This window comes from Puma concolor, chromosome C1 (assembly GCF_028749965.1).
Source record: "Puma concolor isolate L17-30 chromosome C1, mPumCon1.1.hap2, whole genome shotgun sequence".
In the NCBI taxonomy this organism is placed as follows: domain Eukaryota; kingdom Metazoa; phylum Chordata; class Mammalia; order Carnivora; family Felidae; genus Puma; species Puma concolor.
The window spans coordinates 38,883,327-38,897,805 of NC_141674.1; the positions used below are offsets into that span (position 1 = coordinate 38,883,327).

A 14,479-nucleotide genomic window follows, 5' to 3' on the forward strand; every position below is an offset into this window, starting at 1 on the left:
AATTAAAAAAAAAGAAAAACTTCAATGCAAGAATTATTATCAAACCTAACATTCATGCATTGCTGCTTCCATTGTATCATGCTGCTCCTTAGTGTCATGAGATGGGGAAATGTACCTAGCCGGCAGCTGCAAGGTGTATGAGTCTGTCCAATAATAATATCACATTCCCTGGAGGATTTTCTATTTCAAAATTATAATTATAATCCAATGGTTTAATTGAATTAGACCCTCATTCTACCCAAAGGGCTAATTCAGAAGAGAATAGGCAATCATGAGCTGAGGTAACTAACAAGGGATCTTTAGGAGGTAGATTCATAAATTGCGGGTTATTCATTTGCTGCAAAGCTCTGTCTTTTTCAAGGGTCCTCAACCTTCAGCATCTTCATCCTACCAGCTACTTTGTCAAAGAAACTCACTCATAGCAGAGGGAAGCAAAAAGCACACTGTATCCAAGAAGTCCATCTCTGTGCTTGCAGGACTTCTATTTTTACATTTACCACTTATGATTAAAATTCAGAAATGTAAATACTGCAACAGTGTTTGGTAACAAATTTACTGTAATGTCTTTAGAACATAGCCAACCAAAGTAATGTAAAAATTATTGAGAGTAAATAATAATATGACTGCAACTAAAAACCACAGATATAATAAGCCACAAAACATTAAGGAGATGTGGAATCAGTGTATCCATATAGATGATTTCTAAGACTGAGGAAATAATAACAGCTATCATTTATTGAGAACTTCCTGTTCTTAGCATTTTACACGGATTTTATCCTTTCAATAACCTTCTGAAATATTAATACTGTCCCCATTTTACAGCTGGGAAAACTAAGGCATAGATAGATTAAGTTATTTGCCCAAGCACTGACTCTGGTAATTGTGTGCAAACTTCAGTCCCACCTAGTCTCTCTGTGTCCCTTAGATGATGAACATAACCCATGCTGAGATCCATCATTCTAAATACTACCCTAAAGTCACACATGGCAATATCACAACAGAAATGATAAGGTTGCTGATAAGGCCCTCCAGTTCCCACTTTATGACAATATATAGTAGTATTTATTCATCCATTCAAAAAAAACTTTTTGACCATTTACTATGTGCCAGACACTGTTATAGGTGCCAGAGGTAAAATAGCAAACAAAACTGACAAAACTCCTGCTCTCATGGAGCATACTTTTAAATGTGGAAAATAGATAGTAAGTAAAACAAGAAGACTATATACTACATTGAAGTAGTGATAAGTGCCATGGAGAAGAATCAGGCAGGAAGATAATGGGTTATGGAGATGAACTTGAAGTTTTGGATAGGCTAGCCAGGGAAGGTCTCACTGAGAAGGTGATATTACATTAAAAGCCTATAGGACGGGAGGGAACCATGAGAATATTAGGTGTATCAATATCAAGTAATAAACTTTACCTTCCTGTTCACCCATAAAAACAGATAAAACATATAATTCTACCTAGACTATCAAACTCTTTGAGCCTGGAGAGAGGTAAATCATGGACTGATCATGACTGTGTACCAGGCATCGTGCTAGGCATTGTGAAGGATACAAAGATAAAAGACAGAGTCCCTGTCCTCATCCAGTTGGGGTTGTCAGAGAGAAAAGTATGTGAAAGCTGGCTTTATTATAAGAAAGGGGGCAATACATTTTTAAAGAGAGGAACAAGAAGTTCTACAGAGAGGATGATTAAATCAGGGGAAAGGGATTGGGGTGAGGGAGATAGGTGTTAGAGCTGAGAAGGGCCCACAGTTTGGAGGAACACATGGAGGTATAGATTTGGGAGCAGAGGGAGGTTGGCTATGACATTGCCAGCAGATTTGTAAGGGGTGGGGGCAGGGGGCCAGGAGGGGTCAGTGGGCTAGAGCAGATTTGTGAGGAAGGTAAGGGGAAATTTTATCTAGGTTGGTTAGTTCTTGTCATGAATACAAAGAAATCAAATGGTTTGGATTAATTGGCTTATGTGATTAGGTGGCTTAATACAATATAAAATCATTTTAAATCCTTAGAGGAATGATGTGAGCTATAAATAAGTAAATAAGTACATTCTGCACCAGATGATTAAAGAAGACAGGTCTCTTTCTGTGGCCACAAAAACGGCTTCACTGTCTCTGCAAGTCTGAGCTGAGTCAACACCAGTGCTGAAAACCAGTCAAGCCTTTGGAGCTGTGGGACATAGTCTTGAGGTCAGATGACTTGAACTGTGTGACTGTTTGGATGTTACTTAACTTTTCTGCACTTTGCTTCCCTAGGAGGACAGTGTGGAAGATCCCTACACTGTCTACTTTTCAGAATTCAAAGTACCTTGTAAGCTCTGAAATACTGTCTTGAACATCAGTATTCACCGTCAGCATCCACACGCAACTTTGCCTCTCTTTATTGGCTTTAAGCACAACAAAACAAAACAAGAGAGTTAGAGATGTAGCTGTATAACTTTGGGAAAAATCTTAGAACCTCTGTTTTCTCATTCATAAAATGGGGCCTAATAATACCACACAAAGATGTGATACGGTTTGAATAAAATAATGCAGTTGGCATAATACGGAGCTCAATAAATGAGTATTTGTTTGTTTACTTTTTGAGGGTCTTTGGTAAAGTTCCAAGGACCATGTATTTTCCCCAAAGCAGGGAAGTGGATACAATCTATAAGAGTGTATCAGGAGTAAGCAAGGGAGGAAGAAAAGGCCTGCTGGTAAGACACTCTGAACCAGCCAGAAGGAAGCTATAGTTTACACAATTCCTCATTCTCCAGCCTGAAGGTCTTCATCCTGAAATGACCCTCATGTGCAACCTTTTGGAGCCCCTGACCCTTCTTCAGGTCAGCTCAAATAACCTTTCTTGGGTATTTACAAAATGTTCTAACCACAAGGTAGGTGCTAAGGTATAGACAAAGTTAAAATCCAGAGGCTCAGGGTAGCATTGCAGTGTGATAAATGCAGGGTTCTGGGGACCCAGAGGAGAGCCTCATAATCCAGTCTGAGGAATCCGAAGAGATCTCACAGGAGTAGAGACCAGTGTGGAATCTTTGGAACATAAGGTTGACAGGTCAAGAAGAGGAGGAAAAAGAGGGAGTTGCTTGAGCAGAAGTATGGAGTGTTAAAATGGTGTGTGTGTGTGTGTGTGCGCGCGCACGTGTGTGTGTAATGAGTATCTTGAGAAGGCAAGGTTAGAGAAAGTCTACTTTTAAAGTTTTTCTGTGAAACTTCCAAGCTGCTTCCCAATACTTCTTTCCACAGTTTGTGCAGGCCCTTCTTCTAAGAGTCCTTCCTCTTGTGACTCTTCTTTTGGGGAAGGCAGTAACTTGGTCCTAACCTTGTAAGAGAATAGCTTTCAGCCAAATTGTGGTTCACTCCTCCAGGCCCCAGCTGACAGCTTGTGATCAGGCCAAACCCCAATCCATGCACAGTGGCTCAACTCACTCTCACAGCGTCAACCCAATCCATGGGCTGGCAAGCCCTGTAAGATCAGACATCCAAAGTAGTGAGCAAAGTTGCCATTTATGGGAGGAGGGAGAGTCAACCAATAAGTGTTTTCTCTTTCTCATCTTCATGCTCTCTGATGCCAAGTTTCTAATTTTATAGGCAAGTGGTGAATCTCCCTGAAAATAAAATGAATTCCCTATAAGGGAGCGTATGGCTTTACTGCAGTGGCATTTTAAAGTACACAAATGTCTCGTGTATTCCAAATTGTCCAGAGGTTTACAGAAGTAGGAATATTTTAGTATACTGAGCATTAGCAATGTGCCAAGCAGTGAGCTAAAGCCTCTACTTATGTTATCTTATTTACTTCTCACTTCTCACCATGAATGAAAATTATGTTTTCTACTATATAGTGAAGCAAACTGAAACTCAGAGAGGTTAAGGAATTTTCCCATTTGCACAGCTAAAAAAAGAAGAGCTACAAATTAAACCAGGTCTGTTACCACCAAATCTACCCTCCCTCCCCTTAGTCTTTCCACATTGTGTAGACAATTCAGCAACTTCCAAAGCTCTCTTATTAGTTTTAGTTTTTGAATGCAATCTTTGTAAATCATATCATACCCATTCTTATGTTCCTCTGCAGGCAAAATGGAACATAAATTAACCTTGCCCTAATTTTTTTTGCAGAATTATTTTTTTGCATCTATTCTGAAATCACCAGGCCTTGCCTTATTTGGCTAGCTTATATATGATCATTGGCTTTTTCATGCTGTCATATTGCTAGCTGTGTCTGCCCCTTGCAAATCCTTCTAGTTTATTTATATTTTCTGCTTCTAAACTATTTAAGACTACTAAACAAAATAGCTATGCTTACTTGAAACAAGGTAAAAAGGGCTGAATGATAATTGAAGTGTTTGGACTATGTGGAGAGCATGGTAAATTTAATGCATATGCCTGTGAGGATGGTTATAAAGTAATTAACAGGACACAGGAAATATCTTGGTGATCACGATTCTGTTTTCATTTCAGAATCCAGTAAGGGATCCACTCTACCGATGGAAAGGATCAAAAGCAATCTCTGCTCCCATTTCCACGTCCACGGCCATGGCAGACCTTGTTAAAGCCATCGGCTGCATCATGCTTGGGTTAGAGACAGAGAGCAGCAGGCTTCATAAATACACACAGGGAGAAACCATTTCCACTGAAATGATTCAGAAGCAGTGGGCATTTTGCAGAGCGTGCTGGAGAAATGCAAAACCTCCTCAGGAACACTGCTTTTGAAGACTGCAATTAAGTAGGAATCTAAGCAGGGACTAACATTTTTCCTTAAACACTAAGACACCTATTACTAGGAAGTGATATTTTAATACCAACTTGCAAGGGATAAAAGCTGTCAGCTCATGAAAGAGAAGGAGATGGCAAGGCATATGCAGTACAGGGATAAGAGAAATAGAGAACATATGGAACACATACCATTCTTTAGCTACATGTGGTCACAAGTTTCCATAAATTTCTTATTGAGGACGAATTGATAGCATATACTAGGACTCTACTGAATGCCTCGGGGTATGTTTATGTTCAGGCTTCCTATATGGTCACCTGTAGATATTTCTCACAACATGTGGTATATTCATTTTCATTAAGTCCTTTTGCTTTTCCAAAAATCATGGTTTTGAGACTATTTACCATTATTGTGACAAAGACTTGATCCTGATACACCCTATTTGACTACAGCAGTCAAATTTTTAGTTCCTAGAACGGGCTAAAGGAAACGAATAGACCCAATTAGAAAGGATTTCCTTAATATTAATTTTGTCTCAATCTGTGTGACACATTAAACAGTGACCTGTGACATCTTCCAAGAGGCCTCTAGTTTTCTTGATTTCTCATGCATTAGGCAACCCTAGCTTTATAAAGCAGATGATAGGTACTTGATAAAGCAGATAGTAGGTTGCTCTCATTGGAGGTGAAATATAACAGAACCATAATGTTCAAGAACTCAGTGAAACTCACTGAAAATTATTATTTATCTCTCTAAAATTATCTTACTAAAATAATTAAAGCTCATTTTCAGTTGAACCTCCAAGGAAAGAAAATTATTTTTCAGCAATAGATCTCCGCAGTTCTCACTGAAGATCTGAGGTATGGTAGATTCTCTGAGAGACATTTTAAGAAGCTCCCTAGCTCCTAAAAAGAAGAAAGTCTTCATATCACCCAGATGCAGAAAATATGCAGACCCTCAAGAACTTAAGAAAAACATTCATTAAGACAGACTGTCAAAACAGTCAGCTCACAACCAAATTTAGGAATTTCACAAACAAGTCATGGGGTGACAGAAGCAAAAGAGAGAATGACAGTTCTGACAGGTTTTTTTTTTCCTTCAGTAAACTGCCCATGGGTGTCCTGACCACTAGGTCCAGTGTTGAGGCACTCCTGAGGGAATGGCATTCAGGAGAGGAGAGGGGGTGGCCATAACCACCGCTTGTCATTAAAGTATGCACTTGTCCATATGGCAGTTCTTTCTGTTGTGGGTTATTTATATCCCTTCCAATCTTCACTACCAAAGCTAATCTATACCACATCAGTAAAACATTCCTAGGCCTTTGAGTTTCCTTCATTCATTTCCAGGAGGCAGGGCTGCTAATGGAGTGGAAGGCTGAGTCAGCACAGACATGCTTGTAGTTTTGTTGGTTAATATTAAACAGGATCCTTGGATGTTTCCAGACAGAACTGTGGTTTTTTTGTTTAGTTTGGTTTTTGTGAGGCCCTTTAAAAAAGAACATGGCCTGTTTCTGACCCTATCACAGTCAAGGCTTGCTTTTCAGCTTTTTGAAATTCTGTCTTCCCATTGTTTCATTTGAAAACTTTCTGTTCTGTTTCATTTTTTTCTAGCTTTATTGAGATATAATGGACACTTATCATTATATAAGCATAAGGCAGACAATGTGTTGATTTGATACTTTTATATATTGCAAAATGATTAGGACCATAGCCTTAGCTATGACCTACATCCCGTCACACAGTAACCATTTCTTTTTTGTTGTGAGGTCATTTTAGATCTACTTTCTCAGCAGCATTCAACTATGTGATACAGAATTATGAGCTATAATCCTCATGCTGTACATTAGCTCTTGGTAGTTTAATTTGATTACTGCTGATGAATTACTACTTTGTGCCAGGCCCTGTGCTAGGCACTGAGACTTAAAGAAAAATGGGACACAGTTCTCGCCCATGAAGATTTCTAGCTCCTCCACTAGCTGGCTGGGCAAACTTGGTTAACATATTTAACCTCTCTGTTTCCTTGTCTATAGACTGAAGATAAAAAGAACCAATTCATAGGTTATTGAAAGGAATAAATAAGATACTACATGCAAGGTATTTACCACAATGCCTCACACAGTATAAGCACTCATATACAGTAGTTACTATCCTATGAATTAATTAGTCACATATAGTAGTTACTATCATCTGAATACTATCATCATCATCTAATATGATAGTTAATATTTTATTAAGGGCTCACTGCAATGCTTTCTTCTTTAAAGTATCTTCACCAATTTTGCCTGTTGAAAGTAATTTCTCCTTTTCCTTTTCTTAGTACTTTGCATCCTCAATTACTACTTCTTCCATTCACTTTTGTTAAAGATAATTGCACCTGTATCTTTAATGTTCACTAAACTGTGGGCTGCTTGAGGGCAGAGACTATTTCTTATTTATTTCCATTCACTCATTATTCATCATTTATTCATTCATTTGACAAGTATACATTAACCATCTTGTACCAAGCATTATGCTATGTACCAAGCATTATGCTATGTACCAAGCATTATGCTAGCCACTGGAAATATAGCAGAGAACAAGAAAGTCATAGTCTGGTCCTTGCTATCAAGTTTGGTAGTAGAGATAGAGAAACAGGTGATTATTGACCAGCCTATAAAAGGAGTAGGCATAGGGATTTATTAGAATAAACAAGAGGGACAAGAAACTCAGACTAAAGGAGTTAGAGAAAGTGCTGTGGGGGAAGTGGCATATCATCGTAATTCTGAAGGGCATGCAGGAGTTTGCTAGGACAGGGTGAAAGGGGAAAGGAAAAGTATCCTGACAAGTGAAAGACCCAAAGGTAAGAGAAACCAAGGAGCGTTCAGGGAACTAAAAGTTTTGCATCCCCACAGTAAGAACTATAAAGAGAGAAGAGAAGGGTAAGAGGAGTTAGAGAGACAGGCAAATACATTCAAGACCTTGTAGGCAAAGTTAAAATGTCTTATCTTTAAGAATATAGAAAGTCATGGGGCTGGGAGATGGTTGAGCAGAAGAGTGACATCGTGGTCATCTAGACTACAGGAGTAGGGAGAAGAGGACATTTTTGGGAGATCAGAATCAATAGGACTCAGTGACTAAGTCCTGTTGCCATTGAGGGTGGGGGAGTGAAAGGAGTCACAGATGACTTGAAGGATTCTGGCTCTGGCAACTGGACTAAATGCCCATGGAATTTTCTGAGCTGGTCCAAACAAAAGGAAGAGTTTGTTTGGAATCTGGAGAAAGATAATGAGTTCTGTTTTAAAATACAATTGATGTGCCTGTGGGATATCAAAGTGGAGATATTAAGAGGGAAGTTGGATAGAAAGGGTTGGAGCTCCAAAGAAAGACAGAGGGGAAACATAGATTGGGTGCTGTGCTAGAGAGATGATAATTAAAGCCACAAGGGGGATGAGATCATGCAGGAAGGCTGTGGAGAATGAAAGGAGAAGGCAGCCTAGGACAGAACCCTGACAGATTCTAACATCTGAACAACAGAATGGCTAGCAAAGGAGGCTGGAAAGGTATGGCCAGGGACATAGAAGGGCACCCAGCAGAATGCTGTGTCACACAAGCCCATGGAAAATCGTGTTTCCAAAGAAGGGAATGGTCAGCAGTATCATAATAAAAACCAGAACAGCACTTGATGACCTTGGCTTGAGCAGCTTCAGTAAGTAGAGCTGAGGGGAACAGAAGCCAAGCTGTGAAGGGTTGAGAAATGGGTGGGGAATGAGGAAGTGCAGATAGCAAGTGTAGTAAATACTTTTAACAAACTCTGCCTTCGAAGGGGGAAAGGGAAAGAGAGAGAGAGAGAGAGAGAGAGAGAACCTACAAGAGGCATGGGGTTGAAGAAGTTATTTTTGTTTTGTTTTAAGACGGAACAGACTTCACCATGTTTAGATACTGATGTGAAAGCAGTAGTTCTCCCTCCCAGAACATGCATGTCATTAATTATATGTTTATAAAGTGTTCTATTGTTCCTTCTTTGATGTCCCAACAGTTTTGTGAGGTGGTGGTGGGGATGGGGTGGAGAATGGACCACTTTTTTAAATGGATGTTGTTTAATAGATAAGGAAAGTCAAGCACTAATGAGAGAAACTTTGCCTATAGCCACACAGTAAGTTAGTGCGGGGCCTGCCTGGAGCCCAGGTCATGTGTCCAGGCGGAAATGTGACCAACAGTGACTTACGATACCAAATGCCCTAGATTGAGATAGTCAATCATTTCTCCAGCATGGCTTTTCTTCTTTACCCAAATCTCTTTTATTGTACCTATCACACCACAGAGTAATGATTTCTTTCCTTGTCGACCCTCCCCACGAGCCGGAGAGCAACCTGAGGACAGGGGTATGTCTGACCTTTGTGTCCCCAGTGCCCAACAGAGTCTGACACTTAAGGAAGAGAAAGAGGTCAGGGTTCCTCAGGAAATGTCAGGCACTGAGCCAGGAACTTTCATCTATCTCAGTGCTTTTCAGCCCAGGCTGCACATTACAATCACCTGGGGTTTTAAATCTATTGGAGCTCTGACCCCACACCAAACCAATTAAGTCAGACTCTGGGGGAAGGTATAGGTTTTCAAATCTTTCCAGGTGATACTAACACACAGCCAGGGTTGAGAACTATTTTTCACGATTTAATTTAATCTGATTAATAGTAGTCATTGGGGTTGGTAACATTATTCCCAACCAAGGAATAAGGCTCATAGAGGGTAATGACACATATAAACCATGTGGTTAGGGCCAAGTTTCAAGTGCTGGTGGGGAAGTTTCTCTAATAAACGCTTTGTAAGTGTCTGCTGAACTAAACTGAATGGATTTCTTTTTCTTTTATTATTTATTATTTATTTTTTATTTTTTTTAATATGAAATTTATTGTCAAATTGGTTTCCATACAACACCTCCCAACAGTGCTCCTCCCAACAGGTGCCCTCCTCAATGCCATCACCCACTTTCCCCTCCCTCCCACCCCCCATCAACCCTCAGTTTATTCTCAGTTTTTAAGATTCTCTTATGGTTTGGCTCCCTCTCTCTCTAACTTTTTTTTTTTTTTCCTTCCCCTCCGCCATGGTCTTCTGTTAAGTTCCTCAGGATCCACAAACTGAATGGATTTCAAACTCTCTGTTTACAATGCTCATTTCAGCACATTTATCTGTGTCCGTAGTGCTCTGTCTCTTGATTCAGAAAAATAAGTCACTATACCTGGGAGGTTATATCATGAAAATACATTTAGGAATTCTAGGGATCAAAGTGGTAAAGGTTAGTGTCTTCCATCTCCACACCAGCAAAAACTTGGTGTCAAAAAAATGGCAATTGATCCATTGACTAGAGCCAATATTCACCCCTGAGTTTCTAGAATGTTTCCAATTTAACATATTCTGATCTGTCATCTTATTTATGATAGCAAAGTCCTAGAAACTTAATGTTTTATAAGTAGTAAGTGAATGCATTAAGTCAGTGAGTGTTAAAATAAAATGCACCAAAGTCAGAAAAGATGCATATAAGTTAGAGATACTTGTTCAGATGTGGGCATTACACATTAGTTCACGGCTATGTACATTTAAACAAAATCAAGAAAAAAAGCAGGCACATAAATACTCAACAAACTTTTTAGAACTAATCAACAAATTCAGTAAAGTTGGAGGATGCAAAATTAACATACTAAAATCAATTGTATTTCTATACACAATGAACTACCCAAAGAGAAAATTAATAAAACAATTCCATTCACAATAACAATTCAAAAATAAAATACTTAGGAATAAACTTAACCAAAGAGATAAAAGGCCTGTACACTGAAAATTATAAAACATTGATGAAGAAACTCAAAGAATACAGAGATAGTGAGAAATTGAAGACTATTAAATTTTCCACACTATCCAAAGTGACCTACAGATTCAATGCAATCTATATCAAAATTCTAGTGGCATAAAGAAGATGTGGCATACCTACACAATGGAATATTACTTAATCATAAAAAAGAATGGCATCTTATCATTTATAACAATAGGGATGGACCTAGATGGTATAGTGCTAAATGAAGTAAGTCAGGCAGAGAAAGATAAATACCATATGATTTCACTATAAGTGGAATTTAAGAAACAAAACAAAGAAAAAGGAGACAAAAAAATAGATTATTAAACACAGAGAACTAACTGGTGGTTGACAGATGGGAGGTGGGTAGGCAGATGGGTGAAATTGATAAAGAGGACTAAGAGGTACAAACGTCAAGTTACAAAATAAATAAGTCACAGAGACGAGAAGTACTATGTAGGGAATATAGTCAATATGATTGTAATGTTGTTTGGTGACAGATGGTGACTACACTTATCATGGTGAGCACTGAGTTACATATAGAATTGTTAAATCATTATATTATACACTTGAAACTAATGTAACACTGTATGTTAATTACGTTTCAATAAAAAAAAAAAATCCAATGCATCCTTCACAGAAATAGAAAAAAATCCAAAAATTCATATGGAGCTAAAAATTACCCTGATTGACCAAAACAATCTTGAGCGAGAAGAACAAAGCTAAAGGCATCACATTTTCTGATTTAAAAATATATACTAAGCAACAGTAATCAAAACAGTATGGTACCAGCATAAAACAGACATACATACCAGTGGAACATAATACAGAGTCCCAAAGTAAATTCATGCATCTAGGATCAACTGATCTTTGACAAAGGTGTCAACAACATACAATGGGGAAAAGGTATTCTCTCTGATAAATAATTTAGGAAACCTGTATATGAATGAAATTGGACCCTTATCTCATACCATATACAAAAATCAAACTCAAAATGGATTAGAGAATTAAACATAGGACCAGTAACTGTAAAACATTAGGGAAAATGTGTCTTGAACTTTGTCTGGACAATGAATTTTTGGATATGACACAAAAAACATGGCAACAAAACAAAAAACAGACAAGTAGGATTGCATGAAACTAAAAAGATTCTGCACAGCAAAGAAAACAACCAAGAGAGTAAAAACACAACCTATGGAGTGAGAAAAAAATATTTGCGAATCATATATCTGATAAGGGGTTAACATCTAAAATATACAAGAAACTCATACAACTTAATAGCAAAGAAACAAATAACTTTATCTACAAATGGACAAAGGACCTGAATAGACATTTCTCAAAAGAAGAAATACAAATGGCTAACATGTATATGAAAAGGTGCTCAATATCACCAGTCATTAGGGAAATGCGAATCAAAACTACAAGGAGACATTACCTCATATCTGTAGACTTGCTATTATTAGAGAGATAAAAGATAACAAGTATTGTGAGTATATACAGAAAAAGGAACACTTGTACACTCTTGGTGGGAATGTAAATTGGTATAGTCACTATGGAAAACATGGAGGTTTTTCAAAAAATTAAAGATAGAACTACTTTATGATCCAATAGTACCATTTCTGGGTAAAAATTATGAAAACAGCCCAAATGTCCATCAGTTGATGAATGGATAAAAGAGATGTGGTATACATATACAATGGAATATTACTCAGCCATAAAAAAGAATGAAATCTTGCTATTTGCAATGACATGGATGGAGTCAGAGAATATTATGCTAAGTAAAATTGAGTCAGTCAGAGAAAGAGAAATACCACATGACTTCACTCATATGTGGAATTTAAGAAACAAAGTAAATGATCATAGGGGGGAGAAAAGAGAGAGAGAGGCAAACCAAGAAATAGACTCTTAACTACAGAGAACAAACTTATGGTTACCAGAGGGGAGGTGCGTTGGGATATGGGTTAAACAGGTGATGGGGATTATGGAGTGCACTTGTTGTGATGAGAACTGGCTGCTGAATGGAAATGTCGAATCACTGAATTAATACACCTGAAACTAATATTAAACTGTATGTTAACTGGAATTTAAATAAAAACCTTAAAAAATATCCAAAGAAAATGAAATTAAGTATCTCACAGAGACATCTGTGCTTCCATGTTCACTGCGGCATTATTCACAATAGCAAGCTATGGAAACAGTGTAAATGTCCATCAACAAATGAATGGATAAACAAAATGTGGTGTGTGTGTGTGTGTGTGTGTGTGTGTGTGTGTGTGTATACATATACACATATATACATGTGTATACATATATACATATATATATATATATATATAAACATACACACACACACAATGGAATATTATCAAGCCTCGAAGAAGAACAAAACCTGCCATTTGTAACAACATAGATGAAATTGGAGAACATTATGCTAAATGAAATAAGCCAGACACAGAAGACAAAATACTGCATCAAAGTCATAAAAGCAGAAAGTAGAATGGTGGTTGCCAGAAGCTGGAAGGAAATGGGGAGATGTTGATCAAAGGTTACAAACTTTCAGTTATAAGTGGAATAAGTTCTCAAGATCTAATGTATAGCATGGTGACTATAGTAAATAACACTACTTTTACTTGAAATTTGCTAAGAGATAGTTCTTGAGTGTTACCACATTAGAAACAAGAGGAAGAAAAGAGCAACTATGTGAGGTGATGGATATGTTAATTAGCTTGATTTTGGTGATTATTTAACAATATATACACATATCAAGACATCAAATTGTCTAACTTAAATATATGCAATTTTTATTTGTTAATTATACTTCACTAAAACTGGGGAAAAATCTAGGCATTACACTAAGCTTTCCAAATATCCCACTTAATTCCCATGACTGTCCTCTGAGGTACATTTTATATTATATAAATATGTTTTACAAATTAAAGAATTGAGTCTTAACTAGGTTGTGACTTTTTCAAGGTCATAAAGACCTAGGTCTGTCTGACTCCAAATCCCATTCATACTCCACACTGTCTCTTCTAAGTGAAGCAAAAGCATGTGGTGCTTTTCTAGTCTTGAAATCCCTACTCTGCATGAATAGAGAAGCTTACATGGTGGTGGCAGCAATTATTTCACTATATAGTTTTAAATGATTTTCCTTTTCATAAGGAGAACATTAGTATTCCAAACATCAAGAAAATGTGTAATTTTTCTTTTTTTTTTTCTTTTTATTTGTCTCAGTGCCAGAGATAAACAGTGTTCTGAGGGTCATTTTCTCTGATTATCAGCTTTGGGGGATTGGAGAATATCGTTGATGACCATCAAAGTTGTCAGATATTCCTTAATAATCCAAAAATATTACTCAGAGATTTGACAATAACCTTTTGATAAAAAAAGAAAAAATAGTTTATTAAATATTGAGTAATAGGGTTTCTTCAAAACTAAGAGAAACCTTATGGTGCAGTTAATATCCTGAACCTCCATGTCCTTAAGAAACTTTTTCCCTATGCTCTCCTCTCTGTGGTGTCTAAATAGGGTATCTCTTGATCAGATGGGGGCCCCCAAATATGAGGTGACAATTGGGTGGAAGCTAGTGGCACAGGAGGTGAAAGAATTCACCGGAGGCAGAACAAAGGAGGTAGAAGTTTACTGGATATACCAAAAGGGAGTGATGGGCAGGGCAGCAGAGAAGAGGCTGTCTGAAATGAGGCAGTCGGTGAGGGCTGTTTTAAAGGTATGGAGACATTTGGAATTCTCCCTTTTTTGTTAACTGTGCCTAGTTGCAAGTAGCCCATTGGCCAGTTAGGGCCAATGGGTATTTTGAGGTGGGTCACCTGATGGGCCTGTGTCTGTATTCAGCCAGGTGGTCATTGCGGCCCTTTCTACATTCCATTGCTCAAGCCTGTTGGCCTAAAAGCGGCCTCTACACTCTGCACCCCGTTTTTGGCATCTATC

At 37.9% G+C, this 14,479-nt stretch overlaps 1 protein-coding gene across 4 annotated transcripts in view; it reads right to left on the reverse strand.

The window, feature by feature from the left end:
* Nucleotides 1–14,479, reverse strand: part of LOC112863632 (AGBL carboxypeptidase 4) — a 1,479,506-nt gene that overhangs the window by 377,013 nt on the left and 1,088,014 nt on the right. The window lies entirely within an intron of this gene.